The 19,911-nt window shown below is 24.6% G+C and overlaps 1 long non-coding RNA gene across 1 annotated transcript; it reads right to left on the bottom strand.

Annotated features, from left to right (window-relative positions):
- Positions 1-1,099: 1,099 nt before the first annotated feature.
- Positions 1,100-1,631, bottom strand: LOC139495795 (uncharacterized). Its single transcript, XR_011657475.1, has 2 exons — positions 1,517-1,631; positions 1,100-1,177 (listed from the first exon to the last, which is right to left on the bottom strand). It is a non-coding gene; the product is annotated as an uncharacterized lncRNA (long non-coding RNA).
- Positions 1,632-19,911: the final 18,280 nt, after the last annotated feature.

The raw sequence follows: 19,911 nt of genomic DNA, 5'->3' as shown, positions 1-19,911 counted from the left end.
CATATTTACGACTCAGAAAAATTTAAGTGCATTGAAATGCAGGGTTAACTTTCTACAACTGTCAAATTCAAGGGAATTTTTTTTTAGGCCTACTTTTGTATGCAACCGGATGTGACGTACCATGATTTGGTGGTATTACACCTAAAGAACACCTAAATGTCAAATAAACTTAATGTATTTTTTTCCCCTCCAATTGCATGTTATTTCAAGCATAACTGTCAAGTTTTGTCTCAGTCAGAGCTGTAGTTTCAGAGAAAATCACTATAATGTAAGGCCATATCCTACGGCAATCTCAGTCTAATTTCTTCGACAAATCCTAATTTCAGTGTATCATTATAAAATGCAGTGTTGACTAATATCTGATCAGAAACTCATGATCTATGCATTCAAACAATTAAATATTAAATAGAATAAAAAAAGACAACTTTTAGATGATAAACAATTTTATTGCACCTTTTAGAGTTCATTTGAAGGTCTGTTTTGGTCCATTTTTCCTCCTTCCTTCCTTTTTCATCAAAACTTGATATCTTTTGTCTAAAAAATAAAACAAATATGATTATTTCCCCACAAAAATGATATAAATGTAATGTTAAATCAATAATTAAAGTGTTTTCAGCTGAAAGAACTGTCTCTATAAATGTTAACAGTCTACACGGAAGTTTCTAGAAGCCCTTATGTGTAACTCGAGTTTTTAGTCTGTTCGCCTAGTGTGACAAATAACGGTTTCCTTTCAGTCAATCAGTTATTGTTACTGGTATCTAAGTCTTTTTATTTACTCATAACAGTATATTTCTAATAGATTTACACAAAGAGTCCACTTTCTTGTATTTTACATTAGAAAATGGGGAGAAAGAGTAATAAAAAATACCTATAATGTTTTTAAAAAGGGTTATGTCCCTTGGAATGCTGGTACAAAAAATAATTGGTAAGAATTATAAAGTTTAAGTATGTGAGACTGGATTCTGATGTGTATAAATCCAGGGCAAATAAGTGTTTAGATGATTTATTGTCTGTGCAAAATGTAGATGGCACAATGGCAAATTGTAAACTTTTGCGGCCAAAAAAAACCCAAAAAAACATGATGATAGTTGATACTTTCTTTAATGCTGAAGTTTCATCTGCAGACCAATTTACATATAAGATTTTTCAAATGAATACTCTTCAGAACATGTGAACACTGAAATAAAAAATTCACATGTTGTATAAACAAAACTGTTATGGTAATTTAAAATTTAACACAGTAAACTAAATACAGCTTTGTCTGTCCACCCATTTACACCCGTAAACCCCCATTTCAAGGCAATTTTACCTCAAACGTGCTTTCTGTGTCTCAATCCATTCCGAATAGTCCATGTTTACAATGTATGAACTGGTTTATTAATAAAATTAAAATGAAAGTACAATAAGGTCACGAGTGCACATGTAGTTTCCCTAAATAGGTGTAATACCACCATTGATTTTTTCCCTATTAGTCTTTGTTAAATTGGTACTTTTAAAACAAATGTACAGTATTTACCTTTATTTCAACCAAAGAAATACTTTGCATGTGTAAAGTTTAATCCTTTCCAGTGATACAGTGAAAATTTCACACAACATTTCATTGCATATAAGAAAATAATCATCACTGGAAGTAAGCAACCCAATTTTTACACTATTATTTACTGGTTACCTGCTTTGGTAGCTATGTAACCTCAACGTTCCAAAATATTTTATAAGACCATCAAATAAAAAAGAAGGATGCTTTCAGACATCCAACATACATATTTACGATTCAGAAAAATTTAAGTGCATTGAAATGCAGGGTTAATTTTCTACAACTGTCAAATTCAAGGGAATATTTTTTTAGGCCTACTTTTGTATGCAACCGGATGTGACGTACCATGATTTGGTGGTATTACACCTAGAATGTAACATCAAACCTGCCAACGGTTTTAATAATGATTTTTCTACATTTTACTGGTAATTTGACAATTTTTTTCATAATTGAATAAGATATTACCTTAAATCGGTCATTTGATCAAGATAATTTTATATTATGTCTGGACAAGTGTATCTGAAGTAGACATAAACCAACTTAATTTTTATAAAAAAAATATATTTTTTACAAAATTTTACCCATTTTTGATAATTCAATTAAATATTTGAGTATATCGACCATATTCTACAGAGAATTGTATAGAATGTAACACCAAACCTGTATACGGTTTTGATAATGATTTTTCTACATTTTACTGGTAATTTGACAATTTTTTGGATAATTGAATTAGATATTACCTTAAATCGGTCATTTGATCAAGATTATTTTCTATTATGTTTGGACAATTGTATTGGAAGTAAACTTAAACCAACCTAATTTCTATAAAAAATATATTTTTTACAAAATTTTACCCATTTTTGATAATTCTATTAAATATTTTGAGTATATCGACCATATTCTACAGATAGTTGTATAGAATGTAACACCAAACCTGCCAACGGTTTGAATAATGATTTTTCTACATATAACTGGTAATTTGACAATTTTTTTCATAGTTGAATTAGATATTACCTTAAATCGGTCATTTGATCAAGATGATTTTATGTCTGGACAATCGTAATTGAAATAAACTTAAACCAACTTAATTTCCATAAAAAAAATATATTTTTTACAAAATTTTACACTTTTTGTATAATTCAATAAGATATTACAGTATATCGACAATATTTTACCGATAGTTGTATAGAATAATACACTTAACCTGCCAACAGTTTTAATTATGATTTGTCTACATTTTACTGTTAATTTGACAAATTTTTTGATAATTGAATTTGATGTTACCTTTAATCGGTCTTTTGATCAAGATCATTTTCTATTATGTTTGGACAATTGTATCTGAAGCAAACTGAAACCAACTTAATTTTTTATAAAAAATATATTTTTTACAAAATTTTACCCATTTTTGATAATTCAATACGATATTACAGTATATGGACCATATTTTACAGATAGTTGTATAGAATGTTACACCAAACCTGCCAACGGTTTTTGATATTGATTTTTCTACATTTTACCATAATTTTTTTTATAAATTGAATGAGAAGTTACCTTAAATCGGTCATATGATCAAGATCATTTTCTTTTATGTTTGGACAATTGTATCTGAAGAAAACTTAAACCAACTTAATTTCTATAAAATGAATATATTTTACAAAATTTTACCCCTTTTTAATAATTTAATTAAAAATAAGAGTATATCGACCATATTCTACAGAGAGCTGTATAGAATATAACACCAAACATGCCAACGGTTTTATTAAAGATTTCTGTACAATTTACTGTAAATTTGACATTTTTTTTGATAATTCAATTAGATATTACCTTAAATCGGTCATTTGATCAAGACAGTTTTCTAATATGTATTGACAATTATCTTTGAAGTAAACTTAAACCAACTTAATTTCTATAAAAAATATATTTTTTACAAAATTTTACCCATTTTTGATAATTCAATAAGATATAACAGTATATCGACCATATTTTACAGATAGTTGTATAGAATGTAACACTAAACCTGCCAATGGTTTTAATAATGATTTTTCTACATTATACTGTTAATTTGACAAATGTTTTGATAATTAAATGAGATGTTACCTTAAGTCGGTCGTTTGATCAAGATATTTTTTATTATGTCTGGACAATTGTCTTTGACGTAAACTTAAACCAACTTAATTTCTATAAAAAATATATTTTTTACAAAATTTTACCCATTTTTGATAATTCAATAAGATATAACAGTATATCGACCTTATTTTACAAATAGTTGTATAGAATGTAACACCAAACCTGCCAACGGTTTTAATAATGAATTTTCTACATTTTACTGTTAATATGACAAACGTTTTGATAATTGAATTAGATGTTACCTTTAATCGGTCTTTTGATCAAGATCATTTTCTATTATGTTTGGACAATTGTATCTGAAGCAAACTTAAACCAACTTAATTTTTTATAAAAAATATATTTTTTACAAAATTTTACCCATTTTTGATAATTCAATAATATATTACAGTATATCGACCATATTTTACAGAAAGTTGCATAGAATGTTACACCAAACCTGCCAACGGTTTTAAAAATGAATTTTCTACATTTTACTGTTAATTTGACAAATTTTTTGATAATTGAATTAGGTGTTACCTTTAATCGGTCATTTGATCAAGATCATTTTCTATTATGATTGGACAATTGTATCTGAAATAAATTTAAACCAACTTAATTTCTATAAAATATATATATTTTACAAAATTTTACCCCTTTTTGATAATTGAATTTAATATTATAGTATATCGACCATATTTTACAGAGAATTGTATAGAATGTAACACCAAACCTGCCAACGGTTTTAATAAAAATTTCTCTTCATTTTACTGTAAATTTGACAATTTTTTTGATAATTCAATTAGATATTACCTTAAATCGGTCATTTGATCAAGACAGTTTTCTAATATGTATTGACAAATAAATCTAAAGTAAACCTGAACCAAATTAATTTTTATTAAAAATTTAATATTTTTTTAGTAAATTTTACCCCTTTTTGATAAGTCAATAAAATATTACATTATATCGATCATATTCTACAGAAAATTGTATAGAATGTAACACCAAACATGCCAACAGTTTTAATAATGATTTTTCTTCATTTTACTGTTAATTTGACAATTTTTTTGATAATTGAATTAGATATTACCTTAAGTCGGTACTTTGATCAAGATAATTTTATATTATGTCTGGACAATTGTCTTTAAAGTAAACTTAAACCAAATTAATTTCTATAAAAAATATATTTTTTACAAAATTTTACCCATTTGTAATTATTCAATAAGGTATTAAAGTATATCGACCATATTTTACAGATAGTTGTATAGAATGTAACACCAAACCTGCCAACGGTTTTAATAATGATTTCTCTACATTTTACTGTAATTTTTTAATTTTTTTTTATAATTGTATTAAATGTTACCTTAAATCTGTCATTTGATCAAGACAGTTTGCTAATATGTATTGACAATTGTTTCTGAAGTAAACTTGAACCAAATTAATTTCTATAAAAAATATATTTTTTTCAAAATTTTACCCATTTGTAATAATTCAATAAGATATTACAGTATATCGATCATATTTTACAGATAGTTGTATAGAATGTAACACCAAACCTGCCAACGGTTTTAATAATGATTTCTCTACATTTTACTGTAATTTTTTAATTTTTTTTTATAATTGTATTAGTTGTTACCTTGAATCTGTAATTTGATCAAGACAGTTTGCTAATATGTATTGACAATTATATCTAAAGTAAACTTAAACCAACTTAATTTTTATTAAAAATATATTTTTTACAAATTATACCCCTTTTTGATACTTCAAATAAATATTAGAGTATATCGACCATATTCTACCGATAGTTGTATAGATTGTAATACCAAACCAGCCAACGGTTTTAATAACGATTTTTCTACATTTTACTAGTAATTTGACAATTTTTTGGATAATTGAATTAGATATTACCTTAAATCGGTCATTTGATCAAGATAATTTTCTATTATGTCTGGACAATTGTATTTGAATAAACTGAAACCAACTTAATTTCTATAAAAAATATTTTTTTTACAAAATTTTACCCATTTTTGATAATTCAATAAGATATTACAGTATATTGACCATATTTTACAGATAGTTGTATAGAATGTAACACCAAACCTGCCAACGGTTATATTGATTTTTCTACATTTAACCATACATTTGATTTTTTGTTTAATAATTGTATTTGATTTTACCTTAAATCGGTCATTTGATCAAGACAATTTTCTATTATGTATGGACAATAAATCTGAAGTAAACTTGAACCAAATTAATTGTTATTAAAAATATTATATTTTTTTAGTAAATTTAACCCCTTTTTGATAATTTATTCTGATGGTACCTTGAGTCGACCACATAATCAGGATAGTTGTATAGAATGGAACACCAAACCTGCAAACGGTTTTAATAATGATTTTTCTACATAATACTGGTAATTTGACAATTTTTTTCATAATTGAATTAAATATTACCTTAAATCGGTCATTTGATCAAGATAATTTTCTATTATGTCTGGACAATTGTATTTAAATAAACTGAAACCAACTTAATTTCTATAAAAAATATTTTTTTTTACAAAATTTTACCCATTTTTGATAATTCAATAAGATATTACAGTATATCGACCATATCTTACAGATAGTTGTATAGAATGTAACACCAAACCTGCCAACGGTTATATAGATTTTTCTACATTTAACCATACATTTGATTTTTTGTTTAATAATTGTATTTGATTTTACCTTAAATCGGTCATTTGATCAAGACAATTTTCTATTATGTATGGACAATAAATCTGAAGTAAACTTGAACCAAATTATTTGTTATTAAAAATATTATATTTTTTTAGTAAATTTAACCCCTTTTTGATAATTTATTCTGATGGTACCTTGAGTCGACCACATAATCAGGATAGTTGTATAGAATGGAACACCAAACCTGCAAACGGTTTTAATAATGATTTTTCTACATAATACTGGTAATTTGACAATTTTTTTCATAATTGAATTAAATATTACCTTAAATCGGTCATTTGATCCAAATAATTTTCTATTATGTCTGGACAATTGTATTCGAAGTAAACCTAAACCAATTTAATATCTATAAAAAATATATGTTTTTACAAAATTTTACCCCTTTTTGATACTTCAAATAAATATTAGAGTATATCGACCATATTTTACAGATGGTTGTATAGAATGTTACACCAAACCTGGCAACGGTTTTAATAATGATTTTTCTACATTTTACTTTTTAATTTGACATTTTTTTTGATAATTAGATTAGATGTTACCTTTAATCGGTCATCTGATGAAGATCATTTTCTATTATGGCTGGATAATTATATTTTAAGTAAACTTAAACCAACTTAATTTCTATAAAAAAAATATTTTTTACAAAATTTTTCCCATTTTTGATAATTCAATAAGATATTACAGTATATCGACCATATTTTACAGATAGTTGTATAGAATGTTACGAAACGCGCGTCTGGCGTATAAAATTATAGTCCTGGTACTTTTGATAACTATTTACATTGAACCTGAGAACGGTTTTAATAATGATTTTTCTACATTTTACCTTAAATTTGATTTTTTTTCAACAATTGTATTTGATTTTACATTAAATCGGTCATTTGGTCAAGACAATGTTCTAATATGTATATATTGACAATAGTATCTGAGGTAAACTTAAACCAAATTAATTGTAATTGAAAATATTGTATTTTTTTTAGTAAATTAAACCGCTTTTGGATAATTTATTCTGATGGTACCTTGAATCGACCATATTATCAGGATAGTTGTATAAAATGTAACACCAAACCTGCCAACGGTTTTATTAATGATTTCTCTTCATTTCACTGTAAATTTGATTTTTTTTTTATAATTGTATTATATGTTTCCTTAAATCTGTCATTTGATCAAGACAGTTTTCTAATATGTATTGACAATTGTATCTGAAGTAAACCTGAACCAAATTATTTTTTATTAAAAATATAATATTTTTTTAGTAAATTTTACCCCTTTTTGATAATTCAAAAAATATTACAGTATATCGATCATATTCTACAGATAGTTGTATAGAATGTAACACCAAACATGCCAATGGTTTTAATAATGATTTTCCTACATTTTACTGTTAATTTGACAACTGTTTTGATAATTAAATTAGATGTTACCTTAAGTCGGTCGTTTGATCAAGACATTTTTTTATTATGTCTGGACAATTGTCTTTGAAGTAAACTTAAACCAACTTAATTTCTGTAAAAAATATTTTTTTACAAAATTTTACCCATTTTTGATAATTAAATAAGATAGTACAGTAAATCGACCATATTTTACAGAGAGTTGTATAGAATGTAACACCAAACCTGCCAACGGTTTCAATAATTAATTTTCTACATTTTACTGTTATATGACAAACTTTTTAGATGTTACCTTTAATCGGTAATTTGATCAAGATCATTTTCTACTATGTTTGGACAATTGTATCTGAGGTAAACTAAAACCAACTTAATTTCTATAAAAAAAAATTTTTTACAAAATTTTACCCATTTTTGATAATTCAATTATCTATTAAAGTATATCGACCATATTCTACAGAGAGTTGTATAGAATGAAACACCAAACCTGCTAACGGTTTTAATATCGATTTTTCTACATTTTACTGGTAATTTGACAATTATTTTGATAATTGAATTAGATATTACCTTAAATCGGTCATTTGATCAAGATAATTTTTTATTATGTCTGGACAATCGTAATTCAAATAAACTTAAACCAACTTAATTTCCATAAAAAAATATATTTTTTACAAAATTTTACACTTTTTGTATAATTCAATAAGATATTACAGTATATCGACCATATTTTACCGATAGTTGTATAGAATAATACACTTAACCTGCCAACAGTTTTAATTATGATTTGTCTACATTTTAATGTTAATTTAATAATTTTTTTGATAATTGAATTAGATGTTACCTTTAATCGGTCTTTTGATCAAGATCATTTTCTATTATGTTTGGACAATTGTATCTGAAGCAAACTTAAACTAACTTAATTTTTATAAAAAATATATTTTTACAAAATTTTACCCATTTTTGATAATTCAATAAGATATTACAGTATATCGACCATATTTTACAGATAGTTGTATAGAATGTTACACTTAACCTGCCAACGGTTTTGATATTGATTTTTCTACATTTTACCATAATTTTTTTTTTTTTTCAAATTGAATGAGAAGTTACCTTAAATCGGTCATATAATCAAGATCATTTTCTATTATATTTGGACAATTGTATCTGAAGTAAACTTAAACCAACTTAATTTCTATAAAATGAATATTTTTTACAAAATTTTACCCCTTTTTGATAATTTAATTAAATATTAGAGTATATAGACCATATTCTACAGAGAGTTTTATAGAATATAACACCAAACATGCCAACGGTTTTAATAAAGATTTCTCTACAATTTACTGTAAATTTGACAATTTTTTTGATAATTCAATTAGATATTACCTTAAATCGGTCATTTGATCAAGACAGTTTTCTAATATGTATTGACAATTGTCTGAAGTATACTTAAACAAACTTAATTTCTATAAAAAAATATATTTTTTACAAAATTTTACCCATTTTTGATAATTCAATAAGATATAACAGTATATCGACCATATTTTACAGATAGTTGTATTGAATGTAGCACTAAACCTGCCAATGGTTTTAATAATGATTTTTCTACATTATACTGTTAATTTGACAAATGTTTTGATAATTCAATTAGATATTACCTTAAATCGGTCATTTGATCAAGACAGCTGTCTAATATGTATTGACAAATAAATCTAAAGTAAACCTGAACCAAATTAATTTTTATTAAAAATTTATAATATTTTTTTAGTAAATTTTACCCCTTTTTGGTAAGTCAATAAAATATTACAGTATATCGATCATATTCTACAGAAAATTGTATAGAATGTAACAACAAACATGCCAACAGTTTTAATAATGATTTTTCTTCATTTTACTGTAAATTTGACAATTTTTTGATAATTGAATTGGATATTACCTGTAGTCGGTCATTTGATCAAGATAATTTTATATTATGTCTGGACAATTGTCTTTGAAGTAAACTTAAACCAACTTAATTTCTATAAAAATATATTTTTTACAAAATTTTACCCATTTGTAATAATTCAATAAGATATTACAGTATATCGACCATATTTTACAGATAGTTGTATAGAATGTAACACCAAACCTGCCAACGGTTTTAATAATGATTTCTCTACATTTTACTGTAATTTTTTAATTTTTTTTGATAATTGTATTAGATGTTACCTTAAATCTGTCATTTGATCAAGACAGTTTGCTAATATGTATTGACAATTGTATCTGAAGTAAACTTGAACCAAATTAATTTCTATAAAAAATATATTTTTTACAAAATTTTACCCATTTTTGATAATTCAATAAGATATAACAGTATATCGACCTTATTTTACAAATGGTTGTATAGAATGTAACACCAAACCTGCCAACGGTTTTAATAATGAATTTTCTACATTTTACTGTTAATATGACAAACGTTTTGATAATTGAATTAGATGTTACCTTTAATCGGTCTTTTGATCAAGATCATTTTCTATTATGTTTGGACAATTGTATCTGAAGCAAACTTAAACCAACTTAATTTTTTATAAAAAATATATTTTTTACAAATTTTACCCATTTTTGATAATTCAATAATATATTACAGTATATCGACCATATTTTACGGAAAGTTGCATAGAATGTTACACCAAACCTGCCAACGGTTTTAAAAATGAATTTTCTACATTTTACTGTTAATTTGACAAATTTTTTGATAATTGAATTAGGTGTTACCTTTAATCGGTCATTTGATCAAGATCATTTTCTATTATGTTTGGACAATTGTATCTGAAATAAATTTAAACCAACTTAATTTCTATAAAATATATATATTTTACAAAATTTTACCCCTTTTTGATAATTGAATTTAATATTATAGTATATCGACCATATTCTACAGAGAATTGTATAGAATGTAACACCAAACCTGCCAACGGTTTTAATACAAATTTCTCTTCATTTTACTGTAAATTTGACAATTTTTTTGATAATTCAATTAGATATTACCTTAAATCGGTCATTTGATCAAGACAGTTTTCTAATATGTATTGAGAAATAAATCTAAAGTAAACCTGAACCAAATTAATTTTTATTAAAAATTTAATATTTTTTTAGTAAATTTTACCCCTTTTTGATAAGTCAATAAAATATTACGTTATATCGATCATATTCTACAGAAAATTGTATAGAATGTAACACCAAACATGCCAACAGTTTTAATAATGATTTTTCTTCATTTTACTGTTAATTTGACAATTTTTTTGATAATTGAATTAGATATTACCTTAAATCGGTACTTTGATCAAGATAATTTTATATTATGTCTGGACAATTGTCTTTGAAGTAAACTTAAACCAAATTAATTTCTATAAAAAATATATTTTTTACAAAATTTACCCATTTGTAATTATTCAATAAGGTATTAAAGTATATCGACCATATTTTACAGATAGTTGTATAGAATGTAACACCAAACCTGCCAACGGTTTTAATAATGATTTCTCTACATTTTACTGTAATTTTTTAATTTTTTTTTATAATTGTATTATATGTTACCTTAAATCTGTCATTTGATCAAGACAGTTTGCTAATATGTATTGACAATTGTTTCTGAAGTAAACTTGAACCAAATTAATTTCTATAAAAAATATATTTTTTACAAAATTTTACCCATTTGTAATAATTCAATAAGATATTACAGTATATCGATCATATTTTACAGATAGTTGTATAGAATGTAACACCAAACCTGCCAACGGTTTTAATAATGATTTCTCTACGTTTTACTGTAATTTTTTTAATTTTTTTTATAATTGTATTAGTTGTTACCTTGAATCTGTAATTTGATCAAGACAGTTTGCTAATATGTATTGACAATTATATCTAAAGTAAACTTAAACCAACTTAATTTTTATTAAAAATATATTTTTTACAAATTATACCCCTTTTTGATACTTCAAATAATTATTAAAGTATATCGACCATATTCTACCGATAGTTGTATAGATTGTAATACCAAACCTGCAAACGGTTTTAATAATGATTTTTCTACATAATACTGGTAATTTGACAATTTTTTTCATAATTGAATTAAATATTACCTTAAATCGGTCATTTGATCAAGATAATTTTCTATTATGTCTGGACAATTGTATTTAAATAAACTGAAACCAACTTAATTTCTATAAAAAATATTTTTTTTACAAAATTTTACCCATTTTTGATAATTCAATAAGATATTACAGTATATCGACCATATCTTACAGATAGTTGTATAGAATGTAACACCAAACCTGCCAACGGTTATATTGATTTTTCTACATTTAACCATACATTTGATTTTTTGTTTAATAATTGTATTTGATTTTACCTTAAATCGGTCATTTGATCAAGACAATTTTCTATTATGTATGGACAATAAATCTGAAGTAAACTTGAACCAAATTAATTGTTATTAAAAATATTATATTTTTTTAGTAAATTTAACCCCTTTTTGATAATTTATTCTGATGGTACCTTGAGTCGACCACATAATCAGGATAGTTGTATAGAATGGAACACCAAACCTGCAAATGGTTTTAATAATGATTTTTCTACATAATACTGGTAATTTGACAATTTTTTTCATAATTGAATTAAATATTACCTTAAATCGGTCATTTGATCAAAATAATTTTCTATTATGTCTGGACAATTGTATTCGAAGTAAACCTAAACCAATTTAATATCTATAAAAAATATATGTTTTTACAAAATTTTACCCCTTTTTGATACTTCAAATAAATATTAGAGTATATCGACCATATTTTACAGATGGTTGTATAGAATGTAACACCAAACCTGCCAACAGTTTTCATAATGATTTTTCTACATTTAACATTAAATTTGATTTTTTTATCATTGTATTAGATAATACCTTAATTCGGTCATTTGATCAAGACAATTTTCTAATATGTATTGACAATTTTATCTGAGATAATCTTGAAACAAATTTATTTTATTAAAAATATTATATTTTTTTAGTAAATTTTACCCCTTTTTGATAATTCAATAAGATAAAACAGTATATCGACCATATTTTACAAATAGTTGTATAGAATGTAATACCAAACCTACCAACGGTTTTAATAATGATTTTTTTTTACATTTTACTGGTAACTTGACAATTTTTTGATAATTGAATTAGATGTTACCTTAAATTGGTCATTTGATCAAGATAATTTTCTATTATGTCTGGACAATTGTATCTGAAGTAAACCTGAACCAAATTATTTTTTATTAAAAATATAATATTTTTTTAGTAAATTTTACCCCTTTTTGATAATTCAAAAAATATTACAGTATATCGATCATATTCTACAGATAGTTGTATAGAATGTAACACCAAACATGCCAATGGTTTTAATAATGATTTTTCTACATTATACTGTTAATTTGACAACTGTTTTGATAATTAAACTAGATGTTACCTTAAGTCGGTCGTTTGATCAAGATATTTTTTTTATTATGTCTGAACAATTGTCTTTGAAGTAAACTTAAACCAACTTAATTTCTATAAAAAATATATTTTTTACAAAATTTTACCCATTTTTGATAATTAAATAAGATATTACAGTAAATCGACCATATTTTACAGAGAGTTGTATAGAATGTAACACCAAACCTGCCAGCGGTTTCAATAATTAATTTTCTACATTTTACTGTTAATATGACAAACTTTTTAGATGTTACCTTTAATCGGTCATTTGATCAAGATCATTTTCTACTATGTTTGGACAATTGTATCTGAGGTAAACTAAAACCAACTTAATTTCTATAAAAAATATTTTTTTTACAAAATTTTACCCATTTTTGATAATTCAATAAGATATAACAGTATATCGACCATATTTTACAGATAGTTGTATAAAATTTAACACCAAACCTGCCAACGGTTTTAATAATGATTTTTCTACATTTTACCGTAAATTCGATTTTTTTGACAATTGTATTAGATGTTACCTTAAATCTCTCATTTGATTAAGACAGTTTTCTAATATGTATTGACAATTGTATCTGAAGTAAACTTGAACCAAATTAATTGTTAATAAAAATATTATATTTTTTAGTAAATTTTACCCTTTTTTGATAATTCAATAAAATATTACAGTATATCGACCATATTTTACCGATAGTTGTATAGAATGTAACACCAAACCTGCAAACGGTTTTAATAATGATTTCTTTACATTTTACTGTAAATTCGATTTTTTTTTATCATTGTATTAGATGTTACCTTAATTCGGTCATTTGATCAAGATAATTTGTTAATATGTATTGACAATTGTATCTAAAATAATCTTGAAACAAATTAATTTTTATCAAAAATATTATATTTTTTTTAGTAAATTTTGCCACGTTTTGATAATTCAATAAGATAATACCTTAAATCGGTCATTTGATCAAGACAGTTTTCTAATATGTGTTGACAATTGTATCTGATGTTAACTTGAACCAAATACATTTTTATTAAAAATATTATATTTTTTTTAGTAAATTTTTCCCCTTTTTGATAATTCAATAAGAAATTACAGTATATCAATCGACCATATTCTACAGATAGTTGCATAGAATGTAACACCAATCCTGCCAACGGTTTTAATAATGATTTTTCTACATTTTACTGTAAATTTGAATTTTTTTTCATCAATGTATTAGATGTTACCTTTAATCGGTCATTTGATCAAAATAATTTGCTAATATGTATCGACAATTGTATCTGATGTAATCTGGAAACAAATTAATTTTATTAAACATATTATATTTTTTTAGTAAATTTTACACCTTTTTGATAATTCAATTAGATATAACAGTATATCGACCATATTCTACAGATATTTGTATAGAATGTAACACCAAACCTACCAAAGATTTAAATAATGATTTTTTTCTTCATTTTACTGGTAACCTGACAATATGTTTGATAATTGAATTAGATGTTACCTTAAATCGGTCATTTGATGAAGATAATTTTCTATTATGTCTGGACAATTGTATTTGAAGTAAACTTAAACCAACTTAATTTATATAAAAATATATTTTTACAAAATTTTACCCATTTTTGATAATTCAATAAGATATTACAGTATATTGACCATATTTTACAGATAGTTGTATAGAATGTAAGACCAAACTTGCAGACGGTTTTAAAAATGATTTTTCTACATTTTACTGGTAAATTGACAATTTTTAAATAATTGAATTAGATATTACCTTAAATCGGTTATTTGATCAAGATAATTTTCTATTATGTCTGGACAATTGTATTTGAAGTAAACTTAAACCAACTTAATTTCTATAAAAAAAAATATTTTTACAGAATTTTACCCATTTTTGATAATTCAATAAGATATTACAGTATATTGACCATATTTTACAGATAGTTGTATAGAATGTAAGACCAAACTTGCAAACGGTTTAAAAAATGATTTTTCTACATTTTACTGTTAATTTTACAAATTTTTTGATAATTTAATTAGATGTTATCTTAAATCGGTCATTTGATCAAGATAATGTGCTAATATGTATAGACAATTGTATCTGAAGTAAACTTGAAACAAATTTATTTTATTAAAAATATCATATTTTTTTTAGTAAATTTCACCCCTTTTTGATAATTCTATATGATATAACAGTATATCGACCATTGTCTACAGATAGTTGTATAGAATTCATTACCAATCCTACCAACAGTTTTAATAATGATTTCTCTACATTTTACTGTAAATTTGATTTTTTTTATCATTGTATTAGATAATACCTTTTTTCGGTCATTTGATCCAGACAATTTTCTAATATGTATTGACAATTTTATCTGAAGTAAACTTGAACCAAATTAATTGTTTTCAAAAATATTATATTTTTTAGTAAATTTTACCCTTTTTTATCATTTATTCTGATGGTATCTTAAATGGTGTGTTCCCATTTCGCCTTAGCTGTGAATTCCAGGTAAAAATGGTATAAAATATACTAAGGCCAAATGGGAACTGAACTAAGGCGAAATGTGAATTGAGATAAAAATATTGAATAAACAAATTAAACCTTTGTGTTTTTATAGCAATTTGAACAACATGTTATTAGGAATTTGTTTCTCTTTCATAATTTTTTTTAATAAAAGTGACCATTTTTATGATTTCAAAAGTTGTGATCAGGAAAAATCTAAAATAACAAAATGTAGTTGGAATGTTGCTTCTCTTGAAATATTGTTTGTTGATATTTAATAACAGTTTTTTTTTACTTCATGCAGTTAGAAAAATCAAAATAATTTAATTATCCTTTACAATATGCAACACAAAAAGTTTAAAAGAAAGAAAAAAAAAACCAATATTTGCCCATAGACTTGTTTAATTATAACTTTAATAAAAAAATATTTAAAAATCTCCAAAACTGTGCTAATTATATATATTATATATCCATGGTATTCAATTACTTGACTTCTTCAAGATTTGAACAAATAACCAATGAATTAAGTTTATCGTGAGATCACAGACCAATGAGACTGCACAAAAACTGCCTTCATTCGAAACCAGACAAAACTGCAATCACATTTACCAAATACTTAACCAAGAATACACTCCTTGGAAAACGCACCACAGACTTAATTAATACCTGCACCAAGTTAACGTATAATTGTGATATGAAGAGAGGACAGAAACCTACAAACAACCTGGAACCACCACTAGACAGAAGGACCCAGGACAAATAACCATTTAGAGGGCTATCATAACAAGATCAAAAAGACAGCCAAAACAACACATCCAAATATATTTTAAATTATCAATGTGTTCAAGAAAGAGTAAGCAGCTTACGAGGCAAAGAAAATCATGACAGTGTGTAGCAGGTGGCAATATGAGAGGAAAAGCAAAGAAGTATAGATAAATAGAAGAAAGATTCACAACGTTAAAGGAAACCCTACACAATGGTACAACTGACTATATTCAGTATGGCGATGCAGCATCTTACATCCTCAAACTTGGAAACTAAATTAACCTTGAACATTCAAATATGTATATCAGTGCCTTGTACTTATATGATATTTGTCTTTATTTATTCATTAAAATATGAAATGTTTATTTCCAATTTGTCATCTCTAATAAGACTTTTTTTTACAAAATATAACACATTAGTAAACAAAAAAAAACGCAGGAAAACAAAGAGCAACTATAAAAAGTGGGACACCAAAAATGAAAAAAAAGATATCTTTCCTTTAAAAAGTATTTCATGGTAGAATTTGACATCAAAATAACAAATATCAACTAATTGCAATACAAACAAAACACAACTTAATTTTATTGTTTACAGAAGCTCCCATTTCGCCTTAGTTAATTCTTGTGTACCTGAAAATTTGTACTAAGGCAAACTGGGATTAATTTTATATATAAACTTTGACAGCTAAGGCGAAATGAGAATAAGCCTCTTAAATCGGCCACATTATCAGGATAGTTGTAAAGAATGTAACACCAAACCTGCCAACAGTTTTAATAATGATTTCCTAACAGTTTACTGTAAATTTGATTTTTTTTTATAATTGTATTAGATGTTACCTTAAATCTGTCATTTGATCAAGACAGTTTTCTAATATGTATCGACAATTGTATCTGAAGTAAACTTGAATCAAATTAATTTTTATTTAAAAATATTATATTTTTTGGTAAATTTTACCCTTTTTGATAATTCAATAAAATATAACAGTATATTGACCAGATTCTACAGAAAGTTATATAGAATGTAACACCAAACCTGCAAACGGTTTTAATAATGGTTTCTTTACATTTTACTGTAAATTTGATTTTTTTTTATAATTGTATTAGATGTTACCTTTCATTTGTCATTTGATCAAGTCAGTTTTTTAATATGTATTGACAATTGTATCTGAAGAAAACTTGAACCAAATAAATTTTTCCCCTTTTTGATAATTCAATAAGATATTACAGTATATCAATCGACCAATTTCTACAGATAATTGCATAGAATATAACAACAATCCTGCCAACGGTATTAATGATGATTTTTTTACATTTTACTGTAAATTTGAATATTTTTTTTATAAATGTATACGATGTCACCTGAAATCGGTCATTTGATCAAGATAATTTGCTAATATGTATTGACAATTGTATCATAAATAATCTTGAACGAAATTAATTTTTATCAAAAATATTATATTTTTTTTAGTAAATTTTACCCCGTTTTGATAATTCAATAAGATAATACCTTAAATCGGTCATTTGATCAAGATAATTTGCTAATATGTATTGACAATTGTATCTGATGTAATCTTGAACCAAATTAATTTTATTAAAAATATCAGATTTTTTTAGTAAATGTTGCCCCTTTTTGATAATTCAATAATATATAACAGTATATCGACCATATTCTACAGATAGTTGTATAGAACGTTACACCAAAACTGCCAACGGTTTTAATAATGATTTTTTTTCTACATTTTACTGGTAATTTGACAACTTTTTTGATAATTGAATTAGATAATACTTTAAATCGGTTATTTGATCAAGATAATTTTCTATTATGTCTAAAAAATTGTATCTGAAGTAATCCTGAACCAACTTAATTTCTATAAAAAATATATTTTTTACAAAATTTTACCCATTTTTGATAATTCAATAAGATATTATAGAATATCGACCATATTTTACAGATAGTTGTATAGAATGTAACACCAAACCTGCCAACAGTTTTCATAATGATTTTTCTACATTTAACATTAAATTTGATTTTTTTATCATTGTATTAGATAATACCTTAATTCGGACATTTGATCAAGACAATTTTCTAATATGTATTGACAATTTTATCTGAGATAATCTTGAAACAAATTTATTTTATTAAAAATATTATATTTTTTTAGTAAATTTTACCCCTTTTTGATAATTCAATAAGATAAAACAGTATATCGACCATATTTTACAAATAGTTGTATAGAATGTAATACCAAACCTACCAACGGTTTTAATAATGATTTTTTTTTACATTTTACTGGTAACTTGACAATTTTTTGATAATTGAATTAGATGTTACCTTAAATTGGTCATTTGATCAAGATAATTTTCTATTATGTCTGGACAATTGTATCTGAAGTAAACTTGAACCAACTTAATTTCTATAAAAAATATATTTTTTACAATATTTTACCCATTTTTGATAATTCAATAAGATATTATAGTATATCGACCATATTTTACAGATAGGTGTATAAAATGTAATACCAACTAGCCAACAGTTTTAATAATGATTTTTCTACATTTTACTGTAAATTTGATTTTTTTTTATCATTGTATTAGATAATACCTTAATTCTGTCATTTGATCAAGACAATTTTCTAATATGTATTGACAACTGTATCTAAAGTAAACTTGAACCAAATTAATTTTTTTTTAAATTCTTATATATTTGAGGTAAATTTTACCCTTTTTTGATGATTTAATAAAATATTACAGTAAAACGACAATATTCTACAGATAGTTGTATAGAACGTAACACCAAACCTGCCAACAGTTTTAACAATGATTTTTCTACATTTTATTGTTAATTTGATTTTTTTTATCATTGTATTAGATTATACCTTAATTTGGTCATTTGATCAAGACAGTTTTCTAATATGTATTGACAATTGTATCTAAAGTAAACTTGAACCAAATTAATTTTTATTAAAATTCTTATATATTTGAGGTAAATTTTACCCTTTTTTGATAATTTAATAAAATATTACAGTAAATCGACCATATTCTACAGATAGTTGTATAGAATGTAACACCAAACCTGCAAACGGTTTTAATAATAAATTCTCTAAATTTTACTGTAAATTTGATTTTTTTTTATATAATGGTATGAGATGTTACCTGAAATCGGTCATTTGATCAAGACAGTTTTCTTATATGTATTGACAATTGTATCTGAAGTAAACTTGAACCAATTTAATTTTTATTAAAAATATTACAGTTTTTTTAGTAAATTTTTACCCTTTTTTATAATTCAATAAGATATTACAGTATATCTAACGACCATATTCTACAGATAGTTGCATAGAATGGAACACCAAACCTGCAAACGGTTTTAAAAATGATTGTTCTACATA

The sequence above is a fragment of the Mytilus edulis genome, chromosome 11 (genome assembly GCF_963676685.1).
Source record: "Mytilus edulis chromosome 11, xbMytEdul2.2, whole genome shotgun sequence".
Lineage (NCBI taxonomy): Eukaryota > Metazoa > Mollusca > Bivalvia > Mytilida > Mytilidae > Mytilus > Mytilus edulis.
This window is presented reverse-complemented; position numbering and strand designations above follow the sequence as displayed.